The sequence below is a fragment of the Ascaphus truei genome, chromosome 4 (assembly GCF_040206685.1).
Source record: "Ascaphus truei isolate aAscTru1 chromosome 4, aAscTru1.hap1, whole genome shotgun sequence".
In the NCBI taxonomy this organism is placed as follows: domain Eukaryota; kingdom Metazoa; phylum Chordata; class Amphibia; order Anura; family Ascaphidae; genus Ascaphus; species Ascaphus truei.
The window spans coordinates 419,712,768-419,732,237 of record NC_134486.1 but is presented as its reverse complement, the minus strand read 5'-3'; the positions used below and the strand labels follow the sequence as shown (position 1 = coordinate 419,732,237).

Genomic DNA, 19,470 nt, shown 5'->3' with positions numbered 1-19,470 from the left:
TCTCACCCCCCTCCTAATAAACAGGGACACGTACCTCTCACCCCCTCCTAACACAGACACTACCTCCACCCCCTAACAGGGACAACGTACCTCTCACCCCCCTCCTAATACACAGGACACGTACCTCTCACCCCCTCCTAATACACAGGGGACACGTACCTCTCACCCCCTCCTAATACACAGGGACACGCACCTCTCACCCCCTCCTAATACACAGGGACACGTACCTCTCACCCCCTCCAAATACACAGGACACGTACCTCTCACCCCCTCCGACCTCCTAATACACAGGGACACGTACCTCTCCCCCCTCCTAATACACAGGGACACGCACCTCTCACCCCCTCCTAATACACAGGGACACGCACCTCTCACCCCCTCCTAATACACAGGGACACGTACCCTCTCACCCACTCCTAATACACAGGGACACGTACCTCTCACCCCCTCCTAATACACAGGGACACGTACCTCTCACCCCCTCCTAATAAACAGGGACACGCACCTCTCACCCCCTCCTAATACACAGGGACACGTACCTCTCACCCCTCCTAATACACAGGGACACGTACCTCTCACCCCCTCCTAATACACAGGGACACGTACCTCTCACCCCCTCCTAATACACAGGGACACGTACCTCTCACCCCCTCCTAATACACAGGGACACGTACCTCTCACCCCCTCCTAATACACAGGGACACGTACCTCTCACCCCCTCCTAATACACAGGGACACGTACCTCTCACCCCCTCCTAATACACAGGGACACGTACCTCTCACCCCCTCCTAATATACAGGGACACGTATCCTCTCACCCCCTCCTAATAAACAGGGACACGTACCTCTCACCCCCTCCTAATACACAGGGACACGTACCTCTCACCCCCTCCTAATACACAGGGACACGTACCTCTCACCCCCTCCTAATACACAGGGACACGTACCTCTCACCCCCTCCTAATACACAGGACACGCACCTCTCACCCCCCTCCTAATACACAGGGACACGTACCTCTCAAGCCCCCTCCACCTCTAATACACAGGGACACGTACCTCTCACCCCTCCTAATACACAGGGACACGTACCTCTCACCCCCTCCTAATACACAGGGGACACGCTACCTCTCACCCCCTCCTAATACACAGGACACGCACCTCTCACCCCCTCCTGATACACCGGGACACGTACCTCTCACCCACTCCTAATACACAGGGACACGTACCTCTCACCCCCTCCTAATAAACAGGGACACGTACCTCTCACCCCCCTCCTAAATAAACAGGGACACGCACCTCTCACCCCCTCCTAATACACAGGGACACGTTACCTCTCACCCCCTCCTAATACACAGGGACACGTACCTCTCACCCCCTCCTAATACACAGGGACACGTACCTCTCACCCCCTCCTAATACACAGGGACACGCACCTCTCACCCCCTCTTAATACACAGGGACACGTACCTCTCACCCCCTCCTAATACACAGGGACACGCACCTCTCACCCCTCCTAATACACAGGGACACGTACCTCTTCACCCCCTCCTAATACACAGGGACACGCACCTCTCGCCCCCTCCTAATACACAGGGACACGCACCTCTCGCCCCCTCCTAATACACAGGGACACGTACCTCTCACCCCCTCCTAATACACAGGGACACGTACCTCTCACCCCCCTCCAAATACACAGGGACACGTACCTCTCACCCCCTCCTAATACACAGGGACACGTACCTCTCACCCCCTCCTAATACACAGGGACACACACCTCTCAACCCCTCCTAATACACAGGGACACGTACCTCTCACCCCCTCCTAATACACAGGGACACGCACCTCTCACCCCCTCCTAATACACAGGGACACGTACCTCTCACCCCCTCCTAATACACAGGGACACGTACCTCTCACCCCCTCCTAATACACAGGGACACGTACCTCTCACCCCCTCCTAATACACAGGGACACGTACCTCTCACCCCCTCCTAATACACAGGGACACGCACCTCTCACCCCCTCCTAATAAACAGGGACACGCACCTCTCACCCCCTCCTAATACACAGGGACACGTACCTCTCACCCCCTCCTAATACACAGGGACACGTACCTCTCACCCCCTCCTAATACACAGGGACACGTACCTCTCACCCCCTCCTAATAAACAGGGGACACGCACCTCTCACCCCCCTCCTAATACACAGGGACACGTACCTCTCACCCCTCCTAATACACAGGGACACGTACCTCTCACCCCCTCCTAAATACACAGGGACACGTACCTCTCACCCCCTCCTAATACACAGGGACACGCACCTCTCAACCCCTCCTAATACACAGGGACACGTACCTCTCACCCCTCCTAATACACAGGGACACGCACCTCTCACCCCTCCTAATACACAGGGGACACGTACCTCTCACCCCCTCCTAATACACAGGGACACGCACCTCTCACCCCCTCCTAATACACAGGGACACGCACCTCTCGCCCCCTCCTAATACACAGGGACACGTACCTCACCCCCTCCTAATACACAGGGACACGTACCTCTCACCCCCTCCTAATACACAGGGACACGTACCTCTCACCCCCTCCTAATACACAGGGACACACACCTCTCACCCCCTCCTAATACACAGGGGGACACACCTCTCACCCCCTCCTAATACACAGGGGACACGTACCTCTCACCCCCCTCCTAATACACAGGGACACGTACCTCTCACCCCCTCCTAATACACAGGGACACGTACCTCTCACCCTCCTCCTAACACACAGGGGACACGTACCTCTCACCTCCTCCTAACACATAGGGACACGTACCTCTCACCCCCTCCTAACACACAGGGACACGTACCTCTCACCCCCTCCTAATACACAGGGACACGCTCCTCTCACCCCCTCCTAATACACAGGGACACCATACCTCTCTCTCACACACAGTAGGGCCATATACCTCTCACACACACACAGTGGGGGGGGGGCGTAGTAGGGACACATACGTCACACACACACACACACGCACGCACGCACACACACACACACACACACACACACACACACACACACACACAGTAGGGACACATACCTGTCAAATCCTCTGGTGTACACAGCAGTGGTACCTATTCTCCGGTGCCCACGCTTGAGCTGTGTGATCCCCTCTCCTGCTGCGCCTGCAGTTACTAACTTTCTTTCTCTGATTACTGACCAGTCTCTGTGTGCTTATATTAGTGTGTGAGAGACTCTCTGTGTCCCCCTCTCTCTGTGTGCTTATATTAGTGTGTGAGAGGCTCTCTGTGCCCCCCTCTCTCTGTGTGCTTATATTAGTGTGTGAGAGGCTCTCTGTGCCCCCTCTCTGTGTGCTTATATTAATGTGTGAGAGGCTCTCTGTGCCCCCTCTCTGTGTGCTTATATTAGTGTGTGAGAGGCTCTCTGTGTCCCCCTCTCTCTGTGTGCTTATATTAGTGTGTGAGAGACTCTCTGTGTCCCCCTCTCTCTGTGTGCTTATATTAGTGTGTGAGAGACTCTGTGTCCCCCTCTCTCTGTCTGCTTATATTAGTGTGTGAGAGACTCTCTGTGTCCCCCTCTCTCTGTGTGCTTATATTAGTGTGTGAGAGACTCTCTGTGTCCCCCTCTCTCTGTGTGCTTATATTAGTGTGTGAGAGACTCTCTGTGTCCCCCTCTCTCTGTGTGCTTATATTAGTGTGTGAGAGACTCTCTGTGTCCCCCTCTCTGTGTGTGCTTATATTAGTGTGTGAGAGGCTCTCTGTGCCCCCCTCTCTCTGTGTGCTTATATTAGTGTGTGAGAGGCTCTCTGTGCCCCCTCTCTGTGTGCTTATATTAATGTGTGAGAGGCTCTCTGTGCCCCCTCTCTCTGTGTGCTTATATTAGTGTGTGAGAGACTCTCTGTGTCCCCCCTCTCTCTGTGTGCTTATATTAGTGTGTGAGAGACTCTGTGTCCCCCTCTCTCTGTGTGCTTATATTAGTGTGTGAGAGACTCTCTGTGTCCCCCTCTCTCTGTGTGCTTATATTAGTGTGTGAGAGACTCTCTGTGCCCCCTCTCTCTGTGTGCTTATATTAGTGTGTGAGAGGCTCTGTGTCCCCCTCTCTCTGTGTGCTTATATTAGTGTGTGAGAGACTCTCTGTGTCCCCCTCTCTCTGTGTGCTTATATTAGTGTGTGAGAGGCTCTCTGTGCCCCCTCTCTGTGTGCTTATATTAGTGTGTGAGAGGCTCTCTGTGCCCCCTCTCTGTGTGTGCTTATATTAGTGTGTGAGAGACTCTCTGTGTCCCCCCTCTCTCTGTGTGCTTATATTAGTGTGTGAGAGACTCTCTGTGTCCCCCTCTCTCTGTGTGCTTATATTAGTGTGTGAGAGACTCTCTGTGTCCCCCTCTCTCTGTGTGCTTATATTAGTGTGTGATGGACTCTCTGTGTCCCCCTCTCTCTGTGTGCTTATATTAGTGTGTGAGAGACTCTCTGTGTCCCCCTCTCTCTGTGTGCTTATATTAGTGTGTGAGAGACTCTCTGTGCCCCCTCTCTCTGTGTGCTTATATTAGTGTGTGAGAGGCTCTCTGTGCCCCCTCTCTGTGTGCTTATATTAGTGTGTGAGAGGCTCTCTGTGTCCCCCTCTCTCTGTGTGCTTATATTAGTGTGTGAGAGACTCTCTGTGTCCCCCTCTCTCTGTGTGCTTATATTAGTGTGTGTGAGAGACTCTGTGTCCCCCTCTCTCTGTGTGCTTATATTAGTGTGTGAGAGACTCTCTGTGTCCCCCTCTCTCTGTGTGCTTATATTAGTGTGTGAGAGACTCTCTGTGCCCCCCTCTCTCTGTGTGCTTATATTAGTGTGTGAGAGGCTCTGTGTCCCCTCTCTCTGTGTGCTTATATTAGTGTGTGAGAGACTCTCTGTGTCCCCCTCTCTCTGTGTGCTTATATTAGTGTGTGAGAGGCTCTCTGTGCCCCCTCTCTGTGTGCTTATATTAGTGTGTGAGAGGCTCTCTGTGCCCCCTCTCTGTGTGTGCTTATATTAGTGTGTGAGAGACTCTCTGTGTCCCCCTCTCTCTGTGTGCTTATATTAGTGTGTGAGAGACTCTCTGTGTCCCCCTCTCTCTGTGTGCTTATATTAGTGTGTGAGAGACTCTCTGTGTCCCCCTCTCTCTGTGTGCTTATATTAGTGTGTGAGAGACTCTCTGTGTCCCCCTCTCTCTGTGTGCTTATATTAGTGTGTGAGAGACTCTCTGTGTCCCCCTCTCTCTGTGTGCTTATATTAGTGTGTGAGAGGCTCTCTGTGTCCCCCTCTCTCTGTGTGCTTATATTAGTGTGTGAGAGGCTCTCTGTGTCCCCCTCTCTCTATGTGTGCTTATATTAGTGTGTGAGGCTCTCTGTCCCCCTCTCTGGTGTGCTTATATTAGTGTGTGAGAGGCTCTCTGTGCCCCCTCTCTCTGTCCCAGTCTCTGTGTGCTTATATTAGTGTGTGAGGCTCTCTGTGTCCCCCTCTCTCTGTCCCAGTCTCTGTGTGCTTATATTAGTGTGTGAGGCTCTCTGTGTCCCCCTCTCTGTGTGCTTATATTAGTGTGTGAGGCTCTCTGTGTCCCCCTCTCTCTGTCCCAGTCTCTGTGTGTCTTATATTAGTGTGTGAGGCTCTCTGTGTCCCCCTCTCTCTGTCCCAGTCTCTGTGTGCTTATATTAGTGTGTGAGAAGCCTCTCTGTGCCCCCTCTCTCTGTCCCAGTCTCTGTGTGCTTATATTAGTGTGTGAGGCTCTCTGTGTCCCCCTCTCTCTGTCCCAGTCTCTGTGTGCTTATATTAGTGTGTGAGAGGCTCTCTGTGCCCCCCTCTCTCTGTCCCAGTCTCTGTGTGCTTATATTAGTGTGTGAGAGGCTCTCTGTGTCCCCCTCTCTCTGTCCCAGTCTCTGTGTGCTTATATTAGTGTGTGAGAGGCTCTCTGTGCCCCCTCTCTCTGTCCCAGTCTCTGTGTGCTTATATTAGTGTGTGAGGCTCTCTGTGTCCCCCTCTCTCTGTCCCAGTCTCTGTGTGCTTATATTAGTGTGTGAGAGGCTCTCTGTGCCCCCTCTCTCTGTCCCAGTCTCTGTGTGCTTATATTAGTGTGTGAGGCTCTCTGTGCCCCCTCTCTCTGTCCCCAGTCTCTGTGTGCTTATATTAGTGTGTGAGAGGCTCTCTGTGCCCCCTCTCTCTGTCCCAGTCTCTGTGTGCTTATATTAGTGTGTGAGAGGCTCTCTGTGCCCCCCTCTCTCTGTCCCAGTCTCTGTGTGCTTATATTAGTGTGTGAGAGGCTCTCTGTGTCCCCCTCTCTCTGTCCCAGTCTCTGTGTGCTTATATTAGTGTGTGAGAGGCTCTCTGTGCCCCCTCTCTCTGTCCCAGTCTCTGTGTGCTTATATTAGTGTGTGAGGCTCTCTGTGTCCCCCTCTCTCTGTCCCCAGTCTCTGTGTGCTTATATTAGTGTGTGAGAGACTCTCTGTGTCCCCCTCTCTCTGTGTCCCCCTCAGTCTCTGTGTCTTGCACCCTCTTCCTCTCCTGATGTCCGTCCCCCCCTGTCTCTCCCCCCCACCCTATCTTAGTTTCTCCCCCCCGGTGTCCCCCCCTGTCTCAGTGTTCCCCAATGTCTCAGTGTCTCCCCCTGTCCTGCTGTCCCCCCCTGTCTCGGTGGTCCCCCAATGTTTCTGTGTCCCCCTCTGTCCCTGTGTTCCCCCCTGTCTTGGTGTCCCCCAATGTCTCGGTGTGTCCCCCTGTCTCGGTGTCCCCCACTGTCTCAGTGTCCCCCACTGCCTCAGTGCCTCCCCCTTTCTCAGTGTCTCCCCCTTTCTCAGTGTCTCCCCCTGTTCCGGTATCCCCCAATGTCTCTGTGTCCCCCCCTGTCTCAGTGATCCCCAATCTCTCGATGTCTCACCTGATCTCGGTGTCTTCACCTGTCTCGGTGTCTCCCCCTGTCCCTGTGCTCCCCCTGCCCCGGGTTCCCCCCCTGTCTCAGTGTCTCCACCTGTCCCTGTGCTCCTCGCTGCCCCGGGTTCCCCCCCTGTCTCGGTGTCTCCCCCTGTCCCGGTGTTCCCCCCTGTCCCAGGTTCCCCCCCTGTCTCAGTGTCCCCCAATGTCTCGGTGTCTCCCCCTGTCCCTGTGCTCCCCCCTGTCCCAGTGTCCCCCAATGTCTCTGTGTGTCCCCCTGTCTCGGTGCCTCCCCCTGTCCCTGTGCTCCCCCCTGCCCGGGTTCCCCCCCTGTCTCAGTGTCCCCCAATGTCTCGGTGTCTCCCCTGTCCCTGTGCTCCCCCCTGTCCCAGTGTCCCCCAATGTCTCTGTGTGTCCCCCTGTCTCGGTGCCTCCCCCTGTCCCTGTGCTCCCCCCTGCCCCGGGTTCCCCCCCTGTCCCAGTGTCCCCCAATGTCTCTGTGTGTCCCCCTGTCCCGGTGCCTCCCCCTGTCCCAGTGTCTCCCAATGTCTCTTAGTATTCCCCTGTCTCGGTGCCTCCCCCTGTCCCTGTGCTCCCCCCTGCCCCGGGTCCCCTGCCCCCGGCGGCGGAGGAGGGGGGCAGGTTGAGCAGGCACAGCACGCAGCCCAGCAGCGCCCGGCGGGTGTCCTCGGAGCGGAGCCGGTCCCACAGGCGGCGGAGCAGCGGGGAGAGGCGGGCGGCGGCGAGCAGGACCCCGGCCCGGAGGCGCCGCGCCCCAGACACCGCCAGCGGCTTCCTACCGGCGGGCCACACGGAGCCCGAGGCAGCGGAGCAGCAACGGCAGCACAGCGGCATACTGCGGGGGGGCTGTATCCGGGGGGGGGAGAGAGAGGGGGGGGGGAGAGAGGAGAGGGGGAGAGTGGGGAGGGCAGAGGGGGAGAGTTGGGAGGGGAGAGAGAGAGGGGGGAGAGAGAGAGGGGGGGAGAAAGGAGAGGGGGAGAGTGGGGGGGGAAGAGAGAGAGAGAAAGGGGGGGAGAGAGAGAGGGGGGGAGAGAGAGAGGGGGGGGGAGAGGAGAGAGAGGGGGGAAGAGAGAGAGAGGGGGGGTGAGGAGAGGGGGGAGAGTGGGGAGGGGAGAGAGGGGGAGAGTGAGGGGGAGAGAGAGAGAAGGGGGGAGGAGAGGAGATGGGAGAGGGGGGGAGAGAGATGGGAGATAGAGGGGGAGAGAGGGGAGGGGAGAGTGGGGGGAGGGGAGAGGGAGGGGGTAGGGAGGGGGGCAGATAAGGAGAAGGGGACAGAGAGAGAGGGTGGCAGAGAGAGGAAGGGGGAAAGAGAGAGAGAGGAGTGGGTCATCATGTCATCCAGATGTTGCTTTTCCCGACCCCTCAGCCTTCCAGCCCTGTCTTATTGTGTCACTGTGTTATCATGTGTCACTGTGACTGGGAAGTGTGTGACAGTGTGACAGTGTGACAGTGTGACAGTGTGACAGTGTGACAGACTGTGTGACTGACTGTGTGACTGACTTTGTGACTGACTGTGTGACTCTAACAGTCTGAGGTCTATGTATATAGTAGTGCCATTCTGTGACAGATTGTGTGTGTGTGTGGTGATGTGTATACACACCACAATGAGTGCGTGTGGGGGGCGCTGGAAGAGAATGTCGCCTTTCCATGGGAATGGGAGACACAAAGGCTAACACTCAGTAAGGCCGAGACTCCCCAGAACACAGGGAGGGGGGACAGGCGTGTGCGTGTGCGCTACTGTGTGTGTGTGTGTGTGTGTGTGTGTGTGTGTGTGTGTGTGTGTGTGTGTGTGTGCGTGTGTGTGTGTGTGATACATGACAGCAAGGTAATGGGTGTGTGAGGTATTATACAATGTCACAGTGTCAGTGTGTTTGTGTTACTACCGTATATTTGGAAAGACACAATAAGGTGTGTGTAGTGTTTTCAGTTGTGCATCTGTTACTGTGTAAACGTAACGTTGTATTTTTGTGCGTACAATTGTGTTAGTGTGTCAGCATCTGTTCACAAGAACACAACTCAGAGAGGTTAAACCAAAGCACGGCTAATAAAACGGGTCACACAAAAGGGCCCCAACAATGTGAACCCTGTAACAAAAAAAGGTGAGGGGGATGTGAGAGAGAAAGGAAGGGGAGGTGGTGAGAGAGAGAGGGCGTGAGAGAGGAGGGAGAGGGGGATGTGTGAGAGAGAGAGGGTGTGAGAGAGGAGGGTGTGTGAGAGAGAGAGGGTGTGAGAGAGGAGGGTGTGAGAGAGGAGGGTGTGAGAGAGGAGGGTGTGTGAGAGAGAGGGGTGTGAGAGAGGAGGGAGAGGGGGATGTGTGAGAGAGAGAGGGTGTGAGAGAGTGGGTGTGAGAGAGGAGGGAGATGGGGGTGTGAGAGAGGAGGGAGAGGGGGATCTGTGAGAGAGAGAGAGGGTGTGTGAGTGAGGAGGGTGTGTGAGAGAGAAATGGTGTGAGAGAGGAGGGAGAGGGGTGGTGTGAGAGAGAGAGGGTGTGAGAGAGGAGGGAGAGGGGGATGTGAGAGAGAGGGTGTGAGAGAAAAGAGGGAGAGGGGGGTGTGAGAGAGAAAGGAGGGAGAGGGGGGTGTGAGAGAGAGAGGAGGGAGAGGGGGGTGTGAGGGAGAAAGGAGGGAGAGGGGGTTGTGGGGGAGAAAGGAGGGAGAGGGGGATGTGAGGGAGAAAGGAGGGAGAGGGGGATGTGAGGGAGAAATGAAGGAGAAGGGGGATGTGAGGGAGAAATGAGGGAGAGGGGGATGTGAGAGAGAAAGGAGGGAGAGGGGGTGTGATGGAGAAAGGAGGGAGAGGGATGTGAGAGAGAAAGGAGGGGGATGTGAGAGAGAAAGGAGGGAGAGGGGATGTGAGAGAGAAAGGAGGGAGAGGGATATGAGAGGGAAAGGAGGGAGAGGGGGATGTGAGAGAGAAAGGAGGGAGTGGGGGGATGTGAGAGAGAGAGGAGGGAGAGAGGGATGTGAGAAAGAGAGGAGGGAGAGCGGGATGTGAGAGAGAAAGGAGGGAGAGGGGGATGTGTGAGAAAGGAGGGAGAGGGGGATGTGAGAGAGAAAGGAGGGAGAGGGGGGAGAGAGAAAGGAGGGAGAGGGGGGTGTGATAGAGAAAGGAGGGAGAGGGGGATATGAGAGAGAAAGGAGGGAGAGGGGGGATGTGAGAGAGAAAGGAGGGAGAGGGGGATGTGTGAGAGAAAGGAGGGAGAGGGGGATATGAGAGAAAGGAGGGAGAGGGGGATATGAGAGAGAAAGGAGGGAGTGGGGGATGTGAGAGAGAGGAGGGAGGAGAGGGATGTGAGAGAGATGAGGGAGAGCGGGATGTGTGAGAGAATGAAGGGAGAGGGGGGGTGAGAGAAATGAAGGAGAGGGGTGTGACAGAGAAAGGAGGGAGAGGGGGATGTGAGAGAAATAAAGGAGAGGGATGTTGAGGAGGGAGAGGGATGTTGGAGAGAGAGGAGGGGGATGTTGGATAGAGAGGAGGGGGATGTTGGATAGAGAGGAGGGAGAGGGTTGTTGGAGAGAGAGGAGAGGATGTTGGATAGAGAGGAGGGAGAGAGATGTCGGATAGAGAGGAGGGGGGTGTTGGAGAGAGGGGAGGGAGAGGGATGTTGGAGAGAGAGGAGAAGGATGTTGGAGAGAGAGGAGGGGGGATGTTGGAGAGAGGAGGGAGAGGGTTGTTGGAAAGAGGAGAGGATGTTGGTTAGAGAGGAGGGAGAGGGATGTTGGAGAGGAGAGGAGAGGATGTTGGATAGAGGAGGGGGAGGTTTGTTGGAGAGAGGAGAGGGATGTTGGATAGAGAGGAGGGAGAGGGATGTTGAGAGAGAGAAGAGGGATGTTGGATAGAGAGGAGGGGGAGGTATTTTGGATAGAGAGGAGGGGGGGGCTGTTGGATAGAGAGGAGGGAGAGGGATGTTGGATAGAGATGAGGGGGGGGCTGTTGGAGAGAGAGGAGGGGGATGTTGGATAGAGAGGAGGGAGAGGGTTGTTGGAGAGAGAGGAGAAGGATGTTGGATAGAGAGGAGGGGGAGGGATGTTGGAGAGAGAGGAGGGGAGAGGGATGTTGGAGAGAGAGGAGGGGGATGTTGGATAGAGAGGGAGAGCGAGAAATGTTGGTATAGAGAGGAGGGGGGTGTTGGATAGAGAGGAGGGAGAGGGATGTTGGAGAAGAGAGGAGGGGGATGTTGGATAGAGAGGAGGGGGATGTTGGATAGAGAGGAGGGAGAGGGTTGTTGGAGAGAGAGGAGAGGGATGTTGGATAGAGAGGAGGGAGACAGATGTCGGATAGAGAGGAGGGGTGTGTTGGAAGAGAGGGGAGGGAGAGGGATGTTGGAGAGAGAGGAGAAGGATGTTGGAGAGAGAGGAGGGGGATGTTGGAGAGAGAGGAGGGAGAGGGTTGTTGGAAGAGGAGAGGGATGTTGGTTAGAGAGGAGGGAGAGGGATGTTGGAGAGAGGAGAGGGATGTTGGATAGAGGAGGGGGAGGTTTGTTGGGGAGAGGAGAGGGATGTTGGATAGAGAGGAGGAGAGGGGATGTTGGAGAGAGAGAAGAGGGATGTTGGATAGAGAGGGTGGGAGAGGTATTTTGGATAGAGAGGAGGGGGGGGCTGTTGGATAGAGAGGAGGGGGATGTTGGATAGAGATGAGGGGGGGCTGTTGGAGAGAGGAGGGGAATGTTGGATAGAGAGGAGGGAGAGGGCTGTTGGAGAGAGAGGAGAAGGATGTTGGATAGAGAGGAGGGGGAGGGATGTTGGAGAGAGAGGAGGGAGAGGGTTGTTGTGGAGAGAGGAGAGGATGTTGGATAGAGAGGAGGGGGAGGGATGTTGGAGAGAGAGGAGAGGGATGTTGGATAGAGAGGAGGGGGAGGGGTTGTTGGAGTGAGGAGAGGGGTTGTTGGATAGAGAGGAGGGAGAGGGATGTTGGAGAGAGAGGAGAGGGATGTTGGATAGAGAGGAGGGGGAGGGTTGTTGGAGAGAGGAGAGGGATGTTGGATTAGAGAGGAGGGGGATGTTGGATAGAGAGGAGGGAGAGTGATGTTGGTTAGAGAGGAGGGAGGGGGATGTTGGATAGAGAGGAGGTAGGGGGATGTTGGAGAGAGGAGGGAGAGGGATGTTGGATAGAGAGGAGGGGGAGGGATGTTGGAGAGAGAGGAGAGGGATGTTGGATAGAGAGGAGGGGGAGGGTTGTTGGAGAGAGGAGAGGGATGTTGGAGAGAGAGGAGAGGGATGTTGGAGAGAGAGGAGAGGGATGTTGGATAGAGAGGAGGGGGAGGGTTGTTGGAGAGAGGAGAGGGATGTTGGATAGAGAGGAGGGAGAGGTATTTTTGTTAGAGAGGAGGGAGGGGGATGTTGGATAGAGAGGAGGGTGGGGGATGTTGGGGAGAGGAGGGAGAGGGATGTTGGATAGAGAGGAGGGGGATGTTGGATAGAGAGGAGGGAGGGGGATGTTGGTTAGAGAGGAGGGTATGTTGGATAGAGAGGAGGGAGAGGGATGTTGGTTAGAGAGGAAGGGATGTTGGATAGAGAGGAGGGAGAGGGATGTTGGTTAGAGAGGAGGGAGAGGGATGTTGGATAGAGAGGAGGGGGATGTTGGAGAGAGAGGAGGGTGAGGGATGTTGGTTAGAGAGGAGGGAGGGGGATGTTGGATAGAGAGGAGGGAGGGGATGTTGGAGAGAGGAGGGAGAGGGATGTTGGATAGAGAGGAGGGGGAGTGTGACGATGGGGAGGATTTGGCCCGGGATTAAAGGGGTTACACCCCAATTGGCCACCCTCTACCCTCACCTGGGAAGCAAGGGGTTAACTGGACTGAGGTCCAGTAATGTATTTTTACCTCGCTTCAATATCCAAATGCTTATTCCCCTGTAAAAATGTATTGTTTCTGGGCCAGTGTCTGCACCACACACACTGGGGCTTAAGGGGTTAATGAGCTGCCGTTTAGGAAAATACATTAGGATGCGGGTGTCTTTACAGAAATATCTTGGCTTCAAAGGGCTTGATTGAAGTTGGGTGTGAAAAAGTACAGATGGGGGTTTTGGTGCACAGTATGTTAATACCTGTTTGCAGGAAGCTGGAGTGGGTTGTGAGCATATAACTCACACTTACAAACGCCTCTGATTTAGGAGATCAGAATGAGTGACCTTATTAAATATAAGAATATTATGAGATGTCCTCGGCTGAACATGCTAAGAGTTACATATGTGTATTCGTGGGACCAAGCCCCAACTAACGAATACAGACACCTGAGGTTTAACAGATACTAAGAGACAGATATTAATATCTCTCTTAATTTTAGTATTACACGGTAAAATTTAGTCACATTGGGAGCGTCATGCGTGACGGAATGTATTAATATGACTCGCATGCCAGTAAGTATCACTGAACTGAATTTATGAAGTTATTTACAGTGTATATGGAATTTTGGTTCTGTTCTGGAAACTGCAGACTCCACTGTTATGTTAATAGGCATGAAGGGCATCCTGCAGGAATTAACATAGCCTGGTGATCAAAGGCTAACTGCCTAATTGTTTATGCTGGGCCCAGGAACCAAGGAACTGACTGTTTTTTAAGTGTGATACTTCACACTTACAATAGAAGCCCAAAATCTGCTTCAAAGATTTTTGCTAGACAGCTCGGCATTTAGGGTTAAGAGATGAGTTTGACATGGTATTTAAGTCAGAGTCACCCCTTACTCAAATGTCTTCATGCCATACTCAAATGTCTTCATGCCAGAGGTCTTCATGTCCTTCATGTGTCTTCATGATCTGCTTGTCTTGCTGTGATGTCAACTGAAAAATGGAAGAAATGGCCCATCTTGTATCCTGATGGCTTTCTTGTCTTAGACTTTAAGTAAGTGTCCATATTTTGCCTGTTATTTGTATATCTTGTGTGTTCACCTTTATCAAGGAATAAATTATATTTTATCATATCTAAGTCTCGTACCAGTTCAACCCAGTTATATATATTTTGGTGTAAATTACAACCTGTCATAAGCTATCGTGACAGGGAGGGATGTTGGATAGAGAGGAGGGAGAGGGGTGTTGGATAGAGAGGAGGGGGAGGGATGTTGGATAGAGAGGAGGGGGATATTGGATAGAGAGGAGGGGGAGGGATGTTGGATAGACAGGAGGGAGAGGGATGTTGGATAGAGAGGAGGGGGATGTTGGATAGAGAGGAGGGTGAGGGATGTTGGTTAGAGAGGAGGGATAGGGATGTTAGAGAGAGGAGGGAGAGGGATGTTGGAGAGAGGAGGGGGAGGGATGTTGGATAGAGAGGAGGAGGATGTTGGATAGAGAAGAGGGAGAGGGATGTTGGATAGAAAGGAGGGAGGGGGATGTTGGATAGAGAGGAGGGAGGGGGATGTTGGAGAGAGGAGGGAGAGGGGATGTTGGATAGAGAGGAGGGGGAGGGATGTTGGATAGAGAGGAGGGAGAGGGATGTTGGAGAGAGGGGAGAGGGAGGGATGTTGGATAGAGAGGAGGGGGATGTTGGATAGAGAGGAGGGGGAGGGATGTTGGATAGAGAGGAGTGGGATGTTGGATAGAGAGGAGTGGGATGTTGGATAGAGAGGAGGGGGAGGGATGTTGGATAGAGAGGAGGGAGAGGGATGTTGGATAGAGAGGAGGGGGATGTTGGATAGTGAGGAGGCTGAGGGATGTTGGTTAGAGATGAGGGATAGGGATGTTAGAGAGAGGAGGGAGAGGGATGTTGGATAGAGAGGAAGGAGAGGGATGTTGGAGAGAGAAGAGGGGGATGTTGGATAGATAGGAGGGTGAGGGATGTTGGAGAGAGAAGAGGGGGATGTTGGATAGATAGGAAGGAGAGGGATGTTGGATAGAGAGGAGGGGGATGTTGGATAGAGAGGAGGGGGATGTTGGATAGAGAGGAGGGGGATGTTGTAGAGAGAGGAGGAGGATGTTGGATAGAGAAGAGGGAGAGGGATGTTGGATAGAAAGGAGGGAGGGGGATGTTGGATAGAGAGGAGGGAGGGGGATGTTGGAGAGAGGAGGGAGAGGGATGTTGGATAGAGAGGAGGGGGAGGGATGTTGGATAGAGAGGAGGGGGAGGGATGTTGGATAGAGAGGAGGGAGAGGGATGTTGGAGAGAGGGGAGAGGGAGGGATGTTGGATAGAGAGGAGGGGGATGTTGGATAGAGAGGAGGGGGAGGGATGTTGGATAGAGAGGAGGGGGATGTTGGATAGAGAGGAGTGGGATGTTGGATAGAGAGGAGGGGGAGGGATGTTGGATAGAGAGGAGGGAGAGGGATGTTGGATAGAGAGGAGGGGGATGTTGGATAGTGAGGAGGCTGAGGGATGTTGGTTAGAGATGAGGGATAGGGATGTTAGAGAGAGGAGGGAGAGGGATGTTGGATAGAGAGGAAGGAGAGGGATGTTGGAGAGAGAAGAGGGGGATGTTGGATAGATAGGAGGGTGAGGGATGTTGGAGAGAGAAGAGGGGGATGTTGGATAGATAGGAAGGAGAGGGATGTTGGATAGAGAGGAGGGAGAGGGATGTTGGATAGAGAGGAGGGGGATGTTGTAGAGAGAGGAGGGAGAGGGATGTTGGAGAGAGAGAGAGGATGGGGGAATGTTGGATAGAGAGGAGGGAGAGGGATGTTGGAGAGAGAGGAGAGGGATGTTGGATAGAGAGGAGAGAGAGGGATGTTGGATAGTGAGGAGAAGGATGTTGGATAGAGAGGAGGAGGATGTTGGATTTAGAGGAGGGGAATGTTGTAGAGAGAGGAGGGAGAGGGATGTTGGAGAGAGGAAAGGGATGTTGGATAGAGAGGAGGGGGATGTTGGATAGAGAGGAGGGGGATGTTGGATAGAGAGGAGGGAGAGGGATGTTGGAGAGAAAGGAGGGGGATGTTGGAGAGAGGAGAGGGATGTTGGATAGAGAGGAGGGGGATGTTGGATAGAGAGGAGGGAGAGGGATGTTGGATAGAGAGGAGGGGGATGTTGGATAGAGAGGAGGGAGAGGGATGTTGGATAGAGAGGAGGGAGAGGGATGTTGGAGAGAGAGAGGAGGGGGGATGTTGGATAGAGAGGAGGGAGAGGGATGTTGGAGAGAGAGGAGAGGGATGTTGGATAGAGAGGAGGGGGATGTTGGATAGAGAGGAGGGAGAGGGATGTTGGATAGAGAGGAGGGGGATGTTGGATAGAGAGGAGGGAGAGGAATGTTGGAGAGAGAGGAGGGGATGTTGGAGAGAGAGGAGAGGGATGTTGGATAGAGAGGAGGGGGATGTTGGATAGAGAGGAGGGAGAGGGATGTTGGATAGAGAGGAGGGGAATGTTGGATAGAGAGGAGGGAGAGGGATGTTGGATAGAGAGAATGGGAATGTTGGATAGAGAGGAGGGGGAGGGATGTTGGATAGAGAGAATGGGAATGTTGGATAGAGAGGAGGGGGAGGGATGTTGGATAGAGAGAATGGGAATGTTGGATAGAGAGGAGGGGGAGGGATGTTGGATAGAGAGGAGGGAGAGGGATGTTGGATAGAGGGGAGGGGGATTTTGTAGAGAGGTGTTGTGATGTTATAACTAGAGGTCACGGTGTGTAGTTGGATGGTGAGATGTTACATGTTACATGTCCCACGTTCAGACTCTGCCTCATTAGAACAGTCCCTGCTGTGTGTAATCGGGGGTCTCAGAGGGGTCTGTGTATAATCGGGGGGCTCAGAGGGGTCTGTGTATAATCGGGGGTCTCAGAGGGGTCTGTGTATAATCGGGGGTCTCAGAGGGGTCTGTGTATAATCGGGGGGCTCAGAGGGGTCTGTGTATAATCGGGGGTCTCAGAGGGGTCTGTGTATAATCGGGGGGCTCAGAGGCACACACAGGCATGTACACACAGGTATAAGCACACACAGGCATGTACACACACAGGCATGTACACACAGGTATAAGCACACACAGGCATAAGCACACACAGGCATGTACATACAGGTATAAGCACACACAGGCATATACACACAGGTATACCCACACACAGGCATGTACACACAGGTATATGCACACAAAGGCATGTACACACAGGCATGTACAGTACACACAGGTATACACACTCATACTGTAGATATGTGCACAGATATGCACACACACACACAGATATGCACAGACACACAGGCATATACACACACACATGCACACTCATACTGTAGATATGTACACACACACATGCACACTCATACTGTAGATATGTACACACACTCAAATATACACAGACACACACAGATGGCACAGACTTGCATATTTGGTCACGCAAACATGCATAGAGAACGCCATGCGTGTGCAGAAATTTGCAGGCACACAATATGTACAGTGCACACACACACTCATACACACACACACAACACACACACACACACACACACACACACACACACACCAGGAAAGCCTTTCCCATGAGGTAATGCACACACACACACATACTACCCTACAGCACCCACCAGCGCTGAGCTGTCTCTTAACTCCCTCACTGCCGCCATCCTGCTACACGGAGCTCACGCAAACATTAACCCCTTCTGTGTCAGTGGCCCGACAATCTCACGGACAGGTGCCGAACGTCTGGCCCCCAACGGGGATAAAGGCGCTGTCCTATTCAACAACCGCTTGTGGAGTATCAGCTCAGTGAAAGCACTCAGCAACATAACACCTTCTGCAGTACAGAAGTATATCTGAAACGCTCAATACACAAAAACGCCGGCGATATGCCACGAAGGCACGAAAGCCACAGCGATCCCGCGTCGCAGGGATCAAGGAGCAGAAAAGAAAACTAAACCGTTATAATCTTCTCGTGCAACGCCGTGGGAGCAGGAGGCACTGCATGAAGGGGTTAAAAAAACATGGACGCCTGGACCAAGGAGGTATCCCTAGTATTGATACTGCGACAAAACATCACTGAGCGCCGTCAGAGAAATGTGCCCCTTGGCACGGGAGGGGTTAATGCGCGATGCTGTGTGAGTGGGGTGGGGGGCAGAGACACAGCATCGATACTTGTGTTTGTTTTTACTTCTTCGTCCCGTGCCTAGCGCCGGCAATGTACAACGGGAATAAAAGCGCTCAGTCACACCTCAACCACTCTACCGGGGCAATATGCAGGACCTCACCCACGTCACCCGCTTACTGCCCTAGGGGTCTGTGCACTAATCTCACCCGGCTGCAAAACGGGGACAAAAACCAGCGCAGAAAAAAACAGCATCAGATTTCTCACCGAAAATGAAAGCGACGAGTTTATCCCTCTGTAAAACTGGTGCAGTTTTTTTGCACCAGTTTGGCGACTTCAGAACCAACGCTAACACCACCCTAACCCCTGTCACTAGTTTTAAATACATAGGCATATGGTTTGACTCCCACTTAACATTCGGGATGCACATTGATACCCTGACAACCAAGACCTATGCCAAACTAGGGGTACTTTACAGGAACAAATCCTCCCTAAGTCTCCTGGTCAGAAAGCGTATTGCACAGCAGATGCTAATGCCAATTATTGACTATGGAGACATAGTATATGGCTCGGCACCTCAAACCCACCTTAGCAAACTTGACACACACTACAATTCAATTTGTCGTTTTGTTCTCCAATGCAACTATAACACACATCACTGCGAAATGCTCAAAGAACTAGATTGGTCATCACTAGAGTCTAGGCGCAAAGTTCACCTTTCCTGTCTTGCCTTTAAATTCTTTCTGGGCAAGCTACCCAGCTACCTGAACAAGCTCCTCACCCCTATCACATGCAGCACCTATCACCTGAGATCAGACTCCAAAAGACTGTTCATGGTCCCAAGGCTCAACAAAGTATCCGGACGTTCCTCCTTCCCCTTCCGTGCACCCCAAAACTGGAACAACCTACCGGAGACTCTCACATCCACCAGCAGTTTAAGTTCTTTCAAATCTAAGTCTGTCTCACATTTTAACCTGGTCTGTAACTGTTTCATACGCTCATAATATATATTATCTGTAACTGTGCACACAATGTCTTGTATATAATGTATACCCTGCTCATTTATGTAACTGTATTTGTAACCATGTATTATTTGTTTTACTCTGTGCCCAGGACATACTTGAAAACGAGAGGTAACTCTCAGTGTATTACTTCCTGGTAACACATGTTATAAATAAATAAAACAAATAAAACGTAGTAAATAATCCCCCCCCCCCCCACTCCCTTTTGCTGTTGTGAGGGGTGTCCCCCAATCCCCCCCAGTCTCACCCTATAGAGTAGATGAGCAGGGGGGGGGGGGGTGCTCTTACCTTGCGTGCGCTGGGATGGAGCTGGGGATGAACTCACGCTGCCAGCTGGCAGAAAATAAACATGTCCTCCCCCCATCTGGCTCTTTAAATGCCCCCTCCCTTCTTCCCTGTGACATGGGGCAACAACTGGGCGTGGGAGGGGAGCAGCTGCCCCCTTCCTTAAACCTTCCCTGCCAGGGTCTTGGTTAACCCCTTCACTGCCAGAAAGGCTTGCACTGCAGTGTACAGTAAAAGTGAGTATAACCACATCCCTGTCACGCTGATAACAACGTGTCCAGCTCGTGGTTGTGCCACCGCAGGTTCATGCAGGCAC

The 19,470-nt window shown here is 53.2% G+C and overlaps 1 protein-coding gene across 1 annotated transcript in view; it reads right to left on the bottom strand.

Annotated features, from left to right (window-relative positions):
- The window catches only part of LOC142493986 (spectrin beta chain, non-erythrocytic 5-like), a 183,268-nt gene extending 179,792 nt beyond the window's left edge, over nucleotides 1–3,476 (bottom strand). The window contains exon 1 of the mRNA XM_075598818.1: nucleotides 3,097–3,476. The gene's annotated coding sequence lies outside the window, so the exon portion shown is untranslated. The remainder of the gene's footprint in view (nucleotides 1–3,096) is intronic.
- Between the last annotated feature and the right edge of the window lie 15,994 nt (nucleotides 3,477–19,470).